Below are 18,387 nucleotides of genomic sequence, written 5' to 3' on the forward strand. Positions count from 1 at the left end.
TGTGTGTGTCAATTTAAGTGTATGTCTCTCTCACTATGTTTGTATCTCTCTCAGTGTGTGTGTCTTTGTGTGTTTCTCTATGTGTCTGTGTGTGTCTCTCAGTTCATGTGTCTCTTTCTCAGAGTGTGTGTGTGTCTCTCTCAGTGTCTATATGTGTGTTTCAGTGTGTTTGTGTGTCTATCTCAGTGTTTCCATCCCATTCAGTGTGTGTGTGTCTCTAAGTGTGTCTGTGTCTCTCTCACTGTGTGTGCATCTCTATCACTGTGTGTGTGTCTAAGTGTGTGTGTCTCTATCAGTATATTTGTTTCTCTCTCTCAATGTGTGTTTCAGTATTTTAGTGTGTGTCTCTCTCAGTTTGTGTGGGTTTCTCTCTCAGTGTGTGTGTGTATGCAACTCTCAGTGTGTGTGTGCATCTCTCAGTGTGTGTGTCTCTCTCTCAGTGTGTGCATTCGTGTCACTCTGTGTGTGTGTGCCTCTCAATGTGTGTGTTTCTCTTACTCAGTGTGTATGTTTCTCTCTCTCTCTCAATGTGTGTCTATCAGTGTGTGTTTGTCTCAAAATGTGTCTTTCTCCGTGTGTGTGTGTCTCTCTCTCTCATTGTGTGTGTCTCTATATGTTTCTCTCTCAGTGTCTCTGGGTTTGTGTCTCTCAATGTGTGTGTATCTCTCTCAGTGGGTTTTGTGTCTCTCAGTGTGTGTGTGTGTCCCTCTCTCAGTGTGCGTGTCTCTGTCTCTCATTGTATGTGTGTCACTCTCACTCAGTGTGTATGTCTCAATCTATGGGTGTGTGTGTGTCTCTCAATGGTTTTTTTTATCTCTCACAGTGTGTGTGTGTCTTTTTGTATCTCTGTGTTTGTGTTGCTCTCTCAGTTTGTGCCTCTCTCACTCTATGTGTGTGTTGATCTCTCTCAGTGTGTGTGTGTGTCTCTCTTTCAGTGTATATATTTGTGTCTCTGTCTCAGTGAATTTTTCTGTCTGTCAGTTTGTATGTTTCTCTCTCTATCAGTGCGTGTGTCTCTGTCTCAGTATGTGTTTCTGTCTCTGACTTTGTGTGTGTGTGTCTCTCACTCTGTGTGTGTGCCTCTATCTCAATGTGTGTGTGGGCATCTCTCATTGCAGGTGTCTCACTCTCAGTGTGTGTGTCTCTTTCAAAGTGTGTGTGTGTGTCATTATATTTGTTCACTCTCCAACAGTGTGTATGTCTCTCTCAGTGTGTGATGCCAGGAGCCAGCACAGGAGATCCCACCCATGACAAGGTCATACAGAGAGACCAGACGGGAAAGGCGAGTCAGGTCTCAAGGGGTCCTCTGCCTGAGCATCTACCCCAAAACCAAAATCTGTCTGTTTACTGTCTGCTATACTATACTCTTCTGACATAACAGGGGGCTATCCCCAAAAGAGTTAATTCAGAGCTCCAGCTAACAGTCTCCTGCATATAAAAAGAATGTCTCGGTTTAAAGCCCTCTGATAGCTTTCTAACTTACCTGACTGGTCTGTCCGAACTTTTCCAACTTGTGAATTGTTTACAGCCCCCCAACCATGAGAGGCACAAAGCTTAAAGCATCTTAAAGATACAGAGCCTTTCCTAAAGAGCTAAAAATTATATTGGTGATGGGTTTCCCTGTTGAGTCAATGACTGCTGACAGGCTTCCATATTCTTTATCTTTTAGGCACCTGAAGGATATTAATCAATGTAATTGGGATATAGAAAAAGGAATATAGTACTTTTGATGTTAGCAACACTAGACTTTTGAGGTAATTACTTTTCTCTTTGTTATAAATCACTGTACTCCTTTTCCTTGTTATAAATTGTTGTGTCCTTGCTATGTAAGAATGTAACTTTATTTAGTGCTTTCTGAGAGTGGCACCAGACTTTGGGAAGAACAACACAAATAAGTTCTCTGGTTGACAGACCCTTATCAGAAAAGGCCATAAAATGTTAATTGGCCTTCTGGCCAGAAGATGATGTAAATCACCTAAGACTTGTGTATACAACTTGGTATACAGAGAAAAAGTCTAGTCTCAATAAAAGTCAGGGCTGCTGATGCTGCATAATTTTGTATTATCCATTGATCTCTATGTACAATCAAAAGTATAAAAGGCCTTTCCGGACAACAGAGGATGGGCCAGTCACTGGAAAGACTGGTTCCCCCATGTCTTTTCTTACTCTATTTTCTGGCTGAATTCCCGTCTGAGGCGTGGAGGCTCGCCATGTCTACTTACTTGCCCTGGCTTCATCTTAGAAGCCATGAGAGAGGGAGCCCAAGGTGGGGCACCCTCCACTATTCAAACGGGCGCTGGTGGCCTAACGTAGATGGTGAAAACCTCTTGTCTTGAGGTTTTATTATTTCTCCATGTAAACCAAGTTATTCAGCCTCTTTTATCTACTAAATTTTCCTACTACACTATTTCTTCCTAATTTCTCTTTATATTTCTAAATAAATAAGTTTTTCCTTGCCATGCTGTCCCCGCTTTGAATTACCCTGGACCACCGGGGCTGGACCCTGGCAATGTGTGTTGCTCAGTGTGTGTTTCTCTCTCTCAGTGTGGATGTCTGTGTGTGTGTCTCTTTTATGTGTATGTCTCTCAGTGTGCGTGTGTGTCTCTGTATGTGTGACTTTATGTGTCACTGGGTGTGTTTCTCAGTGTTTGTGTCTCTCAGTGTGTGTGTCTCATTGTGTCTGTCTCAGTTGTGTGTCTCTATGTGTCTCTCAGTGTTTAAATCTCTCTCCGTGTGTGTGTCTCTCTTGATGTCTATTTCTCTCAGTGTGGATGTCTCTCTCTCAGTGTGTGTGTGTCTCTCTCAGTGTGAGTGTGTCTCTGTATGTTGTGAGTTCACTCTTTCAAAGTGTGCATGTCTCTCTCATGTATATTTCACTCTCAGTTTGAGTGTGTGTCTCTCAGTGTGTGATTCTGTCTCTCAGTGTTGATGTCTCTCTCTCTGAGTGAGTGTGTGTGTGTGTGTGCCTTTCTCAGTGTGTGTGTTTCTGTGTGTCTCTGTGTGTGTCTCTCTCAGTGTGAGTGTGTCTGGTTCTCAGTGTGTGTTTATGTCACTGTGTGTATGTCTCTCTCTCTGTATGTGTATATCTCTCAGTGTGTGTGTCACTCAGTATGTGTGCCTCTATGTGTCTCTGTGTATGTCTCTTAGTGTTTGTGACTCTCTCTCAGTGTTTAACTCTCTCTCCGTGTGTGTGTCTCAGTGTGTGTTTCTCTCTCGCAGTATGGATGTCTCTCTCTTTCTCTCAGTATGTGTGTGTGTGTCTCTCTCTCTGTATGTGTATGTCTCTAAGTGTGATGTGTGTGTCTCTATGTGTCACTGTGTGTGTCTCTCTGTGTTTGTGTCTCTCTCTCAGTGTGTATGTCTCTCTAAGTGTGGGTGTGTCTCTCAGTGTGTTTCTCTCTCTCAATGTGCATCTCTCTCTCTCTCAGTGTGTGTGCGTCTTTGTCTCTCAGTGTGTGTATGTCTCTTTATGTTGTGAGGAATCCCTCAGAAGAAATGGAGTACCCATCATGGTCAACAAAAGAATCCAAAATGTAGTACTTGGATGCAATCTCAAAAACTAAAGAATGATCTCTGTTCGTCTCCAAGGCAAACCATTCAATATCATGGTAATCCAAGTCTATGCCCCAACCAGTAATGCTGAAGAAGCTGCAGTTGACCAGTTCTATGAAGACCTATAAGACCTTTTAGAACTAACACCCAAAAAAGATGTCCTTTTCACTTTAGGGGACTGGACTGCAAAAGCAGGAAGTCAAGAAACACCTGGAGTAATAGGCAAATTTGGCCTTGGAATGCAGAATGAAGCAGGGCAAAGACTAATAGAGTTTTGCCAAGAAAATGCACTGGTCATAGCAAACACCCTTTTCCAACAACACAAGAGAAGACTATACACAGGGACATCACCAGATGGTCAACACTGAAATCAGATTGATTATATTATTTGCAGCCAAAGATGGAGAAGCTCTATACAGTCAACAAAAACAAGACCGGGAGCTGACTGTGGCTCAGATCATGAACTTCTTATTACCAAATTCAGACTCAAATTGAAGAACGTAGGGAAAACTGCTAGACCATTCAGGTATGACCTAAATCAAATCCCTTATGATTATACAGTGGAAGTGAGAAATAGATTTAAGGGCCTAGATCTGATAGATAGAGTGCCTGATGAACTATGGAATGAGGTTCGTGACATTGTACAGCAGACAGGGATCAAGACCATCCCCACGGAAATGAAATGCAAAAAAGCACAATGGCTGTCTGGGGAGGCCTTACAAATAGCTGTGAAAAGAAGAGAAGTGAAAAGCAAAGGAAAAAAGGAAAGTTATAAGCATCTGAATACAGAGTTCCAAAGAATAGCAAGAAGAGATGAGAAAGCCTTCTTCAGCGACCAGTGCAAAGAAATAGAGGAAAAGAACAGAATGGGAAAGACTAGAGATCTCTTCAAGAAAATTAGAGATACCAAGGGAACATTTCATGCAAAGATGGGCTCGATAAAGGACAGAAATGGTCTGGACCTAACAGAAGGAGAAGATATTAAGAAAAGGTGGCGAGAATACACAGAAGAACTGTACAAAAAAGATTTTCACAACCTGGATAATCACGATGGTGTGATCACTCATCTAGAGCCAGACATCCTGGAATGTGAAGTCAAGTGGGCCTTAGGAAGCATCACTATGAACAAAGCTAGTGGAGGTGATGGAATTCCAGTGGAGCTATTTCAAATCCTGAAAGATGATGCTGTGAAAGTGCTGCACTCAATATTCCAGCAAATTTGGAAAACTCAGCAGTGGCCACAGGACTGGAAAAGGTCAGTTTTCATTCCAAATCCAAAGAAAGGCAATGCCAAAGAATGCTCAAACTACCACACAATTGCACTCATCTCACATGCTAGTAAAGTAATGCTCAAAATTCCCCAAGCCAGGCTTCAGCAACATGTGAACCATGAACTTCCTGATGTTCAAGCTGGTTTTAGAAAAGGCAGAGGAACCAGAGATCAAATTGCCAACATCCGCTGGATAATGGAAAAAGCATGAGAGTTCCAGAAAAACATCTATTTCTGCTTTCTTGACTATGCCAAAGCCTTTGACTGTGTGGATCACAACAAACTGTGGAAAATTCTGAAAGAGATGGGAATACCAGACCACCTGACTTGCCTCTTGAGAAATCTGTATCCAGGTCAGGAAGCAACAGTTAGAACTGGACATGGAACAACAGACTGGTTCCAAATAGCAAAAGGAGTACTTCAAGGATGTATATTGTCACCCTGCTTATTTAACTTATATGCAGAGTACATCATGAGAAATGCTGGACTGGAAGAAACACAAGCTGGAATCAAGATTGCCGGGAGAAATATCAATAACCTCAGATATGCAGATGACACCACCCTTATGGCAGAAAGTGAAGAGGAACTAAAAAGCCTCTTGATAGTGAAAGTGGAGAGTGAAAAATTTGGCTTAAAGCTCAACATTCAGAAAACGAAGATCATGGCATCTGGTCCCATCACTTCATGGGAAATAGATGGGGAAACACTGGAAACAGTGTCAGACTTTATTTTTGTGGGCTCCAAAATCACTGCAGATGGTGATTGCAGCCATGAAATTAAAAGACGCTTACTCCTTGGAAGAAAAGTTATGACCAACCTAGATAGCATATTCAAAAGCAGAGACATTACTTTGCTGACTAAGTTCCATCTAGTCAAGGCTATGATTTTTCCAGTAGTCATGTATGGATGTCAGAGTTGGACTGTGAAGAAGGCTGAGCACTAAACAATTGATGCCTTTGAACTGTGGTGTTGGAGAAGACTCTTGAGAGTCCCTTGGACTGCAAGGAGATCCAACCAGTCCATTCTGAAGGAGATCAGCCCTGGGATTTCTTTGGAAGGAATGATGCTAAAGCTGAAACTCCAGTACTTTGGCCACCTCATGCGAACAGTTGACTCATTGGAAAAGACTCTGATGCTGGGAGGGATTGGGGGCAGGAGGAGAAGGGGACGACAGAGGACGAGATGGCTGGATGGCATCACTGACTCGATCGACCTGAGTCTGAGTGAACTCCTGGATTTGGTGATGGACAGGGAGGCCTGCCATGCTGCAATTCATGGGGTTGCAAAGAGTCAGACACGACTGAGTGACTGAACTGAACTGAACTGATTACCTTATGTGAGACTATTGTAATGAACGGGGGTCTATTACTGCTGACAGGGACTATTACAATAGGAAAGGACTACTGAAATTGAGGAAGACTATTACTATAGAGTGAGGACTACTATGATAGAGAAGGGACTATTAATATAGAGTAGGGACAGCAGAAGGGGACTATTAGTGTACAGAGGAAACTATGACAATAGAGGCAAGACTGTTATAGTAGAAGGGGGACTTTGACTGTGGAAGGGGAATAGACAATAGACGGAGATTATTAGATGAGAGACTATTACCACAGAGACAGACTTATTACAATAGGGAGTGGACTATGGTAGTAGAAGGGGACATTTACTGTAGACAGAGATTATAGCAACGGAGAAGTTTTACTCAAGAAGGGGTAATTAGAGGCAGACTATTATAATTTAAGGGGACTACTACAATCAAGGAGGACTATTATAGCACAGAGGGGACTATGACAGTACTACTGCAGAAGGGAAAATTTGACAATAGAGGGGGGACTATCACTATATCGTAGGACTATGGCATTAGAGAAGGGGTTATTTCAGTAGAGGAGAGACTTTTACTACAGAGAGGGGATTATACAAGAGAAAGTGAACTATGACAATAGAGAAAGGAATATTAGTGTATGGGGTGGAGAACTATGACAATAAAGGAGAACTATCACTCTATTAGTTCTCTAATAGAGAACTGTTACCCTATAGGGGAAACTGTTACTATGACAATTGAGAGGAACTAATGCTGTAGAAGAGGAACTAATACTGTATGAGAGGCTATGACAATAGAAGGGGAGTAATACAATTAAGGAGGACTATTATTACTGAGGGGGGACTATGGCAGTAGATGATCACAGTTACTGTAGAAGTGTTGGTCATTCAGTCGTGTTCAACTCTTTGTGATTCCATGGACTGACCAGATGGAGCCCGCCAAGCTCCTCTCTCCATGGGATTCTCCAGGCAAGAATACTGGAGTGGGTTGCCATGCCTTCCTCCAACTGTTATATTAGAGGGGGCTATTACTATAGAAGGGGAACTATTACTGTAGAGGGGAGAGTACAACAATAGAAGGGGAATATTACTGTAGAAAGGGAATCATGACAACAGGAGGGATCTATTACTATAGAGAGGGGACCTTAAGAATAGAGACAACCCCAGTCCATGGAGAGCAGTAAACAAAAAAAAAGGCCCAAGCATGTGTCTGCCATGAAAGGAGTCCTGATGGCATGTGGATCACAGGCCCTGGCTCAGGAGGAGCTCTGAGGGGAGACTTCTGCCCATGCAGGGACAATGGCTGTAGTTGGGCCTGGGCAGGTGGAACCAGTGGGTCACAGGCCCATGTTCTGACTGGTCCTGGGAATGACTGGTTCAGCCCCGACTGATGATCCTGGTGAGGAACTGGTCTGTGTGGCTGGGTCAGGGAAGTGAGGATCTGGATCTGAGTCTCTGTAGGGATGGGTCTTTGCAGAAACTGTTTCCGAGACATGTGGGTGAGGGAGGGTGTTCCTGGACCCTCAGATCACCTTCAATACCATTGAACAGGGCTCTGTCCCCTCTCCCACATGGAAAGACAAAGCACAGAAGCTTGGGAGTGAGATCGGGGTCTGGGTGGGTGGACAAAAGTCTGCAGCCACCACTCAGAGGTCATGGTTCATGTCTCCAGGTGATTGTGTTTTAAATCATCTCCTTGCATGATGGGATGGCCACGCTTGGCCACAAGTCAGTAAAGACTCTATAGTGATTTTACTCTTCTGTCCCTGCTCCACCAGGACACCCATCCATAACAGGAGAGAAGGGACACTCAAACTCTGACCAGAGGCATTCCCAGCTTCTTAGCTGCTCAGGTGGGTGCTTCATCCTGCGAGGCTATCCAGTCACTTTTACTGCAGCAAAACCCACCAGATGGAGAGAGCACTTCTGGGGAATGAAGGGAGTGTGACCTTGTGCCTGGGCTCCATCTGCCCCTAGGATGGAGCCTGGAGACCCCACAGGCTCAACTGGGCCCCTTTCAGCCCCAAGAGGAAGGGGCTGGTGCACAGCACAAGGAAGGGGGACCCTCTGGAGGGGGACGCCAGCTCTAGCCTCAGGGAGAACAGACTTGAGCTGCTGGGGTCTGTCTGTTGGTCCCTGTCTCCCCCTTCCCTTGCTCCCCCTCAAACCTTCACTTCACTTCCTGTGTCTCTCTCTCCCCTCACTCTGTTTCTGTCTGTCTCTCTTCATGTCTCTGTCCATTTCCCTTTTTGTCTCAGTCTCTCTGTCTCTAGAGCTCTTCTCCCCTCTCCACCACCCCATCCTCATTTCTCTTGGACAGAAGTTCGCAGTTTCCCGTTTCTCAGAGCCACGCCTCCACACCACCAGCACCGAGTCTTCTGTATGTCCTGTTTTAATTACGCAATGCCTATTTCCTCCCCCAGATCTCCCAGGCTCAGCCTCCGATGGGCTGGCAGGTGAGCTTGCCTGGCTCCTTCCTGTGCCACCAAGGCGAATGAAGACTGGATATCAGTGCTGAGTTCTCGGCTCTGGGACATGCCCCTGCACCACCTCTCCATCCCAGGTGAGGCCCTGCAGGCTCGGCTTGGTGGGGATATGGCTGTGAGACAGGCCCAAGTGTGGGAAGCCTCAGTGCCAAACATGCACACATGCAGGCACACACAGGGACACTGAATACACACACACACCCATGCATTCACACTGAACACACATACACACATACACCAAACACATATGCACACATACTGCACACACATACATACACACACCAGTACCTTCCCTTTTCTGTCTACTTTATCCCATTCAACCTGGAAGGTACACGAACCCCTGAGAGCCTGCCTTCAGGACACATGCCAGCTACCCTAGGGGGAGGGGTTGTGTTTTCTCAGCCACTCTGTCCTACTCCTGGGGACCCCTCATCTTTCCACCCACGTTTTCCATCACAGCTTGTGCAGCACCTTCTGCACTTGAGCCTGGAGTGCCCAAAGTATAAGGGGGCCACCTGCCCCCAAACAACTCAGTAAGTCATACCAGAACTATCTAATTAAAATGAGGAACCTCTGACTCCAGCCAGTTTGGTTGCAAAAAGTGCTGCAAAGCTCAGCCATGGGTGGGCATCTCGACTTGGGGATGCCCGGTGGTGACCAGGCAGGCAGGCACTTCCAAGGTGACACTGCTGTGCTCAGGCCATCAGAACGGTGGCCACCAGACGCCGTGGCCTGGGAGGGAAGTGTCCCTGCCAGACAGCACTCTGCTCACCTCATCAAGGTGCAAACGTGCCCCATTCTCCACCAGCATTCCTCTGGCCCTGCAGACACTGGGCCCTGCCCTGGCTCTGTGACCCTGGGCACTGCCTGCTGGGAGTGTACATGGACAGTTGGACAAACAGGAAGTGCTGTTTTCTATGGAAGGCAGCTTTAGACTCTTTCTCACCCTCTCAACAGCTGTGGGGTTCTATGACGGCCACTCCCCACCCTGGGAAGAGGGGCCCCTACGTGGCCCTTCCCTTGAGGGTGTGGAACAGACAGGGAACCATGGACCCAGTCTTGCAGCCCTTCCTGGTGCTTCCCCATGGGGAAGGCTCTGGGGGCCCAACAAGGAGGAGGCTTCCAAGTCTTCAGGCTTCCTCCATCCACAGAGGGGCCCTTGATCTCTCTCCTTCCTGTACTCCTTACATAATAACTCATGATACCACTCCCCCAAGCCTGGGCACCACTCATCTGTTTCTGTCTTTGTAAATTTGCCTGTTCTGGACATTTCTTATAAATAAACACATAAAATGTATTTTTCTGTGTCTGCTTCTCTCACTGACCATTGTGTTCAAGGTCTATCCACGATGTAGGCTGTGTCAGAACTTCACTCCTTTTCATGGTGAGTCATACACCACTGTGTGGATGGACCACATGCTGCTGACCCACCCATCCATCCATCCACCCACACACCCACCCATCCACTCATCCATCCATCTAACCACCCACTCATCCACCCACCCATCCATCCATAAATCCACCCACCCATCATCCACCCATCCATCCACTATTCCGTAAAATCATCAAATCAAATTATATTATGAACTTGTAAATCCTCCTTCCCATCCCTTGACCCTGAGAATAAATAAGAAAAGAGAGAGAGAGAGAGAGAGAAATAAAGCTAGTCCAAACCTATGTTCAGAGATGGAAGGGTAGGATTTCTGGATTGTCCCCAGGTGACTGTTAAAGTGTGAACTTCTCCACACTGTCTCTAAAACAGGTAACACAGATTTAAAAGGAAAAAGAATAAGTGAAACCACACATAAATGACCATAAATAAATGACCACAAAACTGGCATCATAAAGCACCTGAAAATACTATGAGTAACTTCAAAGTACTTGTAACTAGAGAGGGTCTGTCTGTGCTCAGTCATGTCTGACTCTTTGCAACTCCATGGACTGTACCTGCCAGGCTCCTCTGTCCATGGGACCCTCCAGGCAAGAATAATGAAGTCGGTTGTCATTCCCTTCCCAGGGGATCTTCCCAACCCAGGGATCACCCCTGCATGTTTTGTGCCTCCTGCTTTGGCAAGCGGGCTGCTTGCCACGAGCACCACCTGGGAAACAACAAACCATAAAATCAAAAGTGTTTCCTGTCCAAAAACAAGATTCCTTAAATAAATTGACTTTCACTTTCTCACATCTGCAGAGACCCCATTTTGAGACAAGATTCAGTTCCCAGGACTCAGTGGATATGACTTTTAGGACTCCCCCATGCCCCAAGGCGCTATAGCTGTGCATCCTTAGGGCAGCTTGTGGGCACAGAGGACAGGCTCAGGGGGTGACGTGTCCCCCGCCTGGTTTGCCTGCAGGGAGCCACGGCACGATGACATACTGCCTGAACAAGAAGTCACAAGAAGTCTCTCACAAGGAGTCGAGGCTGCTGCAGCTTCTGGGCAAAGTACTGCCATGTGTCACACTGCCCATGGTGCTCAAGTGGTCCACCACCCAGGGAGGGTCTGCAGGCATGCCCAGGCCCTGGACCCAGTTCCAGCCGCTAGTGTCACTCACATGGGGTGGTGGCCTTATCGCTGTTGGGGAAATGGGATTGAGAACAAACCTGCTGTAAACCAGAATTGTTGTTCAGTCACTCAATCATGTCTGACTCATTGCAACCCCATGGACTGTAGTCCACCAGGCTTCTCTGTCCATGGGATTCTGCAGGCAAGAATACTGGAGTGGGTTGAAATGCCCTCCTCCAGGAGATCTTTCCCACCCAGAGAGCCTCCCAGAAAGGTAGGAAAGGACACAGCTTTACTGTGGAACCAGCCTGAAGCCAGATCAGGGACCCATGGACTAACAGCATCATCGTGTAAAGTCACAGAAGCTAGGGGAGCTGGGAGGGGAAGGGGGAAGCTAGGTTCTGCCCTTTGTGCAGCTGAGCTGATACCAGAGCTCCTTCCTGGTCCCAGATAAGCAATAGCTGTGTTGAGGTGTCCTCTGAGGTGGGTTTGCATTTGCACCCAGGCACCCCCTCCAGGGAGACTTTCTTGGTGGTTCAGACGGTAAAAAATCAGCCTGCAATGCAGGGGGCCCGGGTTTGATCCCTGGGCTGGGAAGATCCCATGGAGGAAAAAATGGCACCCCACTGTAGTATTCTCACCTGGGAAATCCCATGGACATAGGAGCCTGGAAGGCTAAGTCCATTGGGTCACAGAGAGTGGAGATGACTGAAGAGACTGAAAACACAGGCATGCATTCACATCCCTCCCCTGTAGTGCTTCTCCAGGGTGGATCGAGGGTTTTATGGGGTGGAGAGAAGCCAGGGTGGGGGGCAGTCATTGTGGAGGATGGAGAGGAGTCAATGGCGGGGTCCCTGTCTGTGGGGAGGGGGCACCCAACTGAGCAGTCCTGTCACTGGCACACACATTAGCCAGGGGATGGATGACAGATGGGGCAGAAAACTCTCCTGGGCCTAGGTGTCCACAGGAGCAGGGGCCCACCTAGAGGGGACAGATGGCCCCTGCCTTCCTGTACCCACACTTGAAGGGCACTCATATTCCTGGTTTTTCTGCTCCCAGGTTGGTCCTCCCAAGAGGATAAGAGGCTGTCAAGCACAGCTCTTGCCTTGTGTAATTGCTTCCTCCTGGGAGGTTCCAGGTTGCTGGAATCCTCCTCAGGGGATCTGATTGGCAGAGAGCCAGGGCTGGAATGTGGACAAACTGCATTCCTGCTTGTATCATGTGCCTGCAGCCTGGCCTTATGAGCTCACACCCGGAGGAGGGAGCAAGCAGGAGGGGGTCCATGAAAGCCCTGGATTCCTGCAGGACTGGGGTCCCTCTGCCCTGAAGGTCCCCTGGTGCTTGGTCCCTCTGTTCTTCATCCCTGCAGGGCAAGGTCCCTCCATCCTGGAGGGCCTTGGTGCCTTGGTCTCAAGTGTATGGCTGCCAAAGAGATCTGGGAGTGTGTAGGGTGGGGGGGATGGGTGGTGGTCTTTCAAGGGGTGTTGAAGATCAGTGGCTGCAGCAGAACTTCATTTAAGCCTTGTAGAGGTCGATGGCAAGTACCTGTGTGTATCTGAGAATATTCATATGAATTTTTGCCTTTTCTTTTAATTTGGATGGTGGGGTGTGTGACTTTCTTTTCCACTTTTTATCCCTATATATATTTTTTTCTTTTTCCATTATGACTGTGTGTAGAGAACACAGTACCATTTTCTGCTACTAGTTTATGTTAATATTAGTTTTTGCTTTTTCTTTTATTTTGGATACAGAGAATCTATTATTTTCTTTCCCATTTTTTTATCCTTATGTTCTTTTTTCTTTTTCCATTATGACTCCTTGTAGAGGACACAATACATTTTCTGCTATGAGTTTATATTAGGACTTCACTGGTGGCTCAGTTGATAAAGAATCTGCTTGCAGTGAGGGTGATGTGGGTTCCATTCCTGGGTTGGGAAGATCTGGAGAAGGGAATGGCAACTGACTCCAGTAACCTTGCCTGGATAATTCCATGGACAGAGGGGTCTGGTGGGCTATAGTCCATTGGATCGAAAATAGTTGGAAACAACTGAGCAACTTTCACTTTTCAATTTATGTTAGTTATTTTTGTTTTTTCCTATCTTGTTTGTGTGTTGGAGAGATGTTTCTTCCCTTCATTCTCTCCCCTTGATTCCTTCTTGCCTTTACTAGTGCTGTTTGTGGGAGTGGGCACAGACCTCTGTGGGTCTTGTGTGTCATGTCCGAGGGTCCAGCTTGGGTGTCGTGGAGCCTGGGCTGTTGAACCCACAGGGAGCTTCCACCCAGAGACTGCCTGAGAGGAGGGTGAGGCTGGACTCTGCAGGAACACCACCCCCCCAAGACCACAATCTGGACCTGGGCTCTGTGCTCCATGTGACCAGTGACCCTGGAGACCCTGTTCCCAGAAGCAGGGCCTCAACCCTGGCAGCACCAACACTGTTGATTTCACATTGGACAATGTGGCCCTCAGTTGGGTGTCCTCAGTGCATGCCCAGTCCCTGAGGGGGGGCACCCTCTGTGCCCAGTACAGGTGATCAACCTCTGTGTGCAGGTGCTGAGCATCATGAAGCAGCTGGATGTTGGTGGGAGGACCTGTGGATGGCACACATGGAGGAGGGCACTGAGAGGAACCTGCACTCTGGTCATATGGTGTACATGATGGCCCTCATGGAGGTGGGGGTGGGGGCAGGGGGTATGGATGGGGGGGGTCTGCCAGCTAGGGACACCCACGTCTGGTCCAGGAAGGAGGGGGAGGGCCTCTGAGGGTATGGGCACATATCACTCTGATGGACATATGGCCACTCCAGGCAGGAGAGGCTGACGTCTAAGAGGAGAACACAGGTCCACTTCCGTTAGAAGATGCTGACCTCTAAGGGGATGGACACACATCCACTCAGACAGACACACATCCACTCAGATGGACACACGGTCACTCCAGGCAGGAGAGGCTGACCTTTAAGGGGACAACACAGGTCCACTTCCGTTAGAAGACACTGATCTCTAAGGAGACAGACACACATCCACTCCAGGCAGGAGAGGGCTGACCTATGGCATCAGTCACTCAGAATTCCCTACCAACGTGCATTTCTGAACTCACACCTGTACCCCTGGCCTCTGGTGTGTCTCCCAGAATTTGGCTATACCAGGTCCCTGACACGTCTTTTCCTGTGTCCAGTTTTGGGGTGTCCAGTCCATTCTCTCAGCCAATGGCCAAGTCACTTAATGTTCCACTCTGGCCTCGGCCCCCTGTGCCCCCACCACAGAACCTAATGACCCTTGGGGTCTGGAGGTTCCGTCCTGGGCCTCAGTGTGCATGTACCCTGCTGGCCTCACATGTTCCCTGGAGTACAGACTTCACACAATATTAAAAGTACTGCTCTCTGCTGCTGTGCACACACACACACACGCATATCCATGCACACACAGACCCTGAACACGTGCACACCTGTGTGTGCACCTTTACCTACAGGAGCGTGTACATACACACACAAATGCAAACACACACACACACACAAAAGAGCAATGCCATGGCTCCCCACTGCCACTCAGAAGAGGCTGGGTCCCTTGGGAGCAGGCGCCATGCTTTATGTCTTTGTGTGTCAGGACCCCCCAACCCGTCTGTAGAGTGGCTGTGCTGGGGGAAGTCCCCACCCATGAACCTCTGTCTCTCACTACAAGGCCCTTCTCCTCCACCCCCACCCAGAAAGCCCTTACAGAGATCTTGGAGTGGCTGGAGAACCACCCCCAGGAGGTGGTTATCCTGGTGTGCAGGAACTTCAAGGGCATGATGGAGGACCTGCACGAGTACCTGATGGGCTGTATTGAGAATATTTTGGGGGACATGCTGTGTCCCCGTGGGGTGAGCAGGGGCCACAGGCTCCCCATGCTCTTGGCAGCAGGGGCAGTGGGAGCACTAGGCTTCACTGTAATCAGACTATCCACTCGCTGTGTGAGGGTGATTCAGGCACCAGGTGATGCTGCTCACAGAACCCCAGTAATCCACCCACCACTGTCTCCACTCAAATACCCCAATAAACAGCCCATCACTGGTCACAGGCACCCCCAATAATCCATCCTGCCAAGTCTCTATTCAGACACCCCCCAAATCCATCAATCACTCCTCAAGATGCCCCAGTACTCCTCCCAACATTTCTTATCAGAAACCCCAATAATCCACTCACCTCTCTTTCCACTCAGGCACCCCAGTAATTGACCCATCACTGCTCAAGACACCCAAGTAATCTACCCACTAGTGCCTCTACTCAGACATGCCTATAACCTACCCTTGACTGTCTCTTCTCACAGAGAACCCAAGAACCAGCCCATCACTGCTTCAGTTCAGTTCAGTCGCTCGGTCATGTCCGATTCTGCGACCCCATAAATCACAGCACACCAGGCCTCTCTGTCCATCACCAAATCCAGGAGTTAACTCAGATTCACGTCCATTGAGTCAGTGATGCCATCCAGCCATCTCATCCTCTGCCGTCCCCTTCTTCTCCTGCCCCCAATCTCTCCCAGCATCAAAGTCTTTTCCAATGAGTCAACATGAAGTACTGCAGTTTCAGCTTTAGCATCATTCCTTCCAAAGAAATCCCAGGGCTGATCTCCTTCAGAATGGACTGGTTGGATCTCCTTGCAGTCCAAGGGACTCTCAAGAGTCTTCTCCAACACCACAGTTCAAAAGCATCAATTGTTCAGTGCTCAGCCTTCTTCACAGTCCAACTCTCACATCCATACATCACTGCTTATAGACACCCTAATAATCCGTACATCACTGTAGCTCCTCGTACACCCCCAATAACTGACACATTGTGTCACAAGGCACCCCAATAACCCCTGTGCACACATCTCATGGGGACCTGGGTGATTCTCACCCAGGAGGTGCCAACTCTGCACCAGCTGTGGTCCCAAGGCCAGCAGGTCATCCTGTCATACAAGGACCAGACATCCATGAGTTAGCATGCAGAACTGTGGCCCAGTATCCCCTACTGGTGGGGGAACCAGGTGGAGCCCCAAGACTTCGTCCACTGCCTGGAGTGCATGAAGAGCTGCAGCCACCCAGGTGAGTGCTGCCTTCACACCAGGACATCTGGTCACATGCATGTGCTAACACATGGGGCTGGCTTTGGGTTCAAGTGGAGAAATGGAACAGGATGTATTAGGGGACGTTATTCTGTTCACCACATGGGAAACAGGGCGTGGACATCCTTGGGGATGTTACTGTGTCTACCACAGGGGGTCAGGATGTAGACAGGATGTGAACATCTGTGCGGACATTATTGTATCCACCACACGGGGCCAGGACGTGGACATCTTCGGGGTCACTGTCTAGCCCACCTGCCCTCTGTAACAGGAGAAATTCATGAGTCAATACCCCTGTGAGCCCCTGTTGTTTGAACTTTGGTCTCTGTTGGACATCTGAATCTCTGATTGCTGCAGAGGCCAGAAACATCTGAATCTCTGATTGCTGCAGAGGCCAGAGTCTGGGTGGGTGTTGGCACAGCTTGGTGACTGCATGGTCAGGTGACCCCATAGGTTAGGGGTCACGGGGTGGATTACTGAGTGGGTGGGTGACCCCATGGGTTACTGGTCACAAGGGTGGGAGACCATGTGGTTAGGTGACTAGTTTGAGTTGCTGACTGCAGGGTGGGTTACCATGTGAGTTGCTGACCAGTTAAGTGACCACGTGGGTGGGTGATGGTGTGAGTGGGTAATCATGTGGACAGGTGACCATATGACCTCGCAGATTAGTGACCCCCATGAGTGGGTGACCACGTGGGTTGGTGGCCACGTGGAGGGATCACCACATGGGGTAGTGACTCTGTGGGTGGGTGACCATGTGAGTCGGTGACCACATGGTTTGGTTGGCCACATGACTCCATGAGTTAGTGACTGCACACGTGGGTGGCTGACCCCACAGCCGGCACCATGAACAGCAGTCCCTCTCTTGTTCCAGGTAGGCTGTTCATGGCCGGCATCAACCTCACAGAGAACCTGGAGTTTGTTTGCATCCACCTGGTCAGTGGAGAAGCTGGCCCAGTGGGGGCTCCCCTATCTATGTGCGTGGGTGGGGGGCCAGCACCCAGGTTCAGCTGCTGGCTGTACCAACACCATTGCAGGCCACTTCATCTGGGCCGATGGGTTTGTTGGCGACCATCATCAAGTTGAACTGGAAGCCGCTTCAGGCTGACAGACGGTGTGTGTGTGTGGAGCTGGGCATCAAGGAGGCTGCGTCTCAGTCATGTGCTGTGATGTTACCCACCTGAACCAGAAGCCATTTAGGGGCTGATAGACAGAGAACTGAGGAGCTTGGCATTGCGAAGGCTGCTCCTCATTTGCATCCTGTGACATCACTGGGCTGAACCAGAAGCTGCTTTGGGGCTGAGGGACGGTGCAAGGGTAGAGCTGGGTATTGTAGAGACTGTGTCTCAGTCACGTCCTCTGATGTCACTGGCCTGAACCAGAAGCTGCCTTGGGGCTGCTAGAAGGCATGATGAGGAGCTGAGCATTGCGAAGGCTATTCTCAGCCCTGTCCTACAGGGCTGGTCATCTGTCCGCCCATCCACTGAATGTGGGTGACTGCAGAGGTGGGGCCAAGTGGCAGGGTCCATGGTCTCCTCGGTCCTCCATGTGTCTCTCGGTGAATGCAGGGTGTGAGGTAATGATTAAAGGTGAGTGCATGATTTGTACAATCACATCCTCAGGGAGACACATGTGGTTCTCGGGTCTGTGGCTTCTCATTGGAGAGGCTGGGGTGCCCCCTCCCCCTGGGCGCTGAAAGTAGCAGACCGTGACCCCTAGCTGGGGAGAGGAGGAGGCACTATGACAGTGTCCATAGGAGGGGAATGAGAGCATAGTCATCCCACTGAGAAATCCCTTTTATCAGATAAGTTGCTTCCCTGGTGGCTCACTTAAGAAGGCCTTCTTATCTCTCCTTGCTCTTCTTTGGAACTCTGCATTCAGGTGGCTATATCTTTCTGTGTCTCCTTTGCCTTTCTCTCCTCTTCTCATCTATTTGTAAGGCCTCCTCAGACAACCACTTTGCCTTTTTACATTTCTTTTTATTGTGGATGGTTTTGATCACACCTCCTGTACAGTATTAGGAACCTCCATCCATAGGTCTTCTGGTATTCTGTGTGCCAGATTTAACCCTTGCATCTATTTGTCACTTCCAATGTATAATCACAGGAGATTTGAATAAAGCAAAGAAACAGGGGAAAACAATAGAATGGGAAAGACTTAGAGATCTCTTCAA

The 18,387-nt window shown here is 48.5% G+C and overlaps 1 pseudogene; it reads left to right on the forward strand.

The window, feature by feature from the left end:
- Positions 1-8,589: 8,589 nt before the first annotated feature.
- Positions 8,590-17,517, forward strand: LOC128069497 (PI-PLC X domain-containing protein 1-like; annotated as a pseudogene).
- Positions 17,518-18,387: the final 870 nt, after the last annotated feature.

Source organism: Budorcas taxicolor, chromosome X, assembly GCF_023091745.1.
Source record: "Budorcas taxicolor isolate Tak-1 chromosome X, Takin1.1, whole genome shotgun sequence".
NCBI classification, from domain to species: domain Eukaryota; kingdom Metazoa; phylum Chordata; class Mammalia; order Artiodactyla; family Bovidae; genus Budorcas; species Budorcas taxicolor.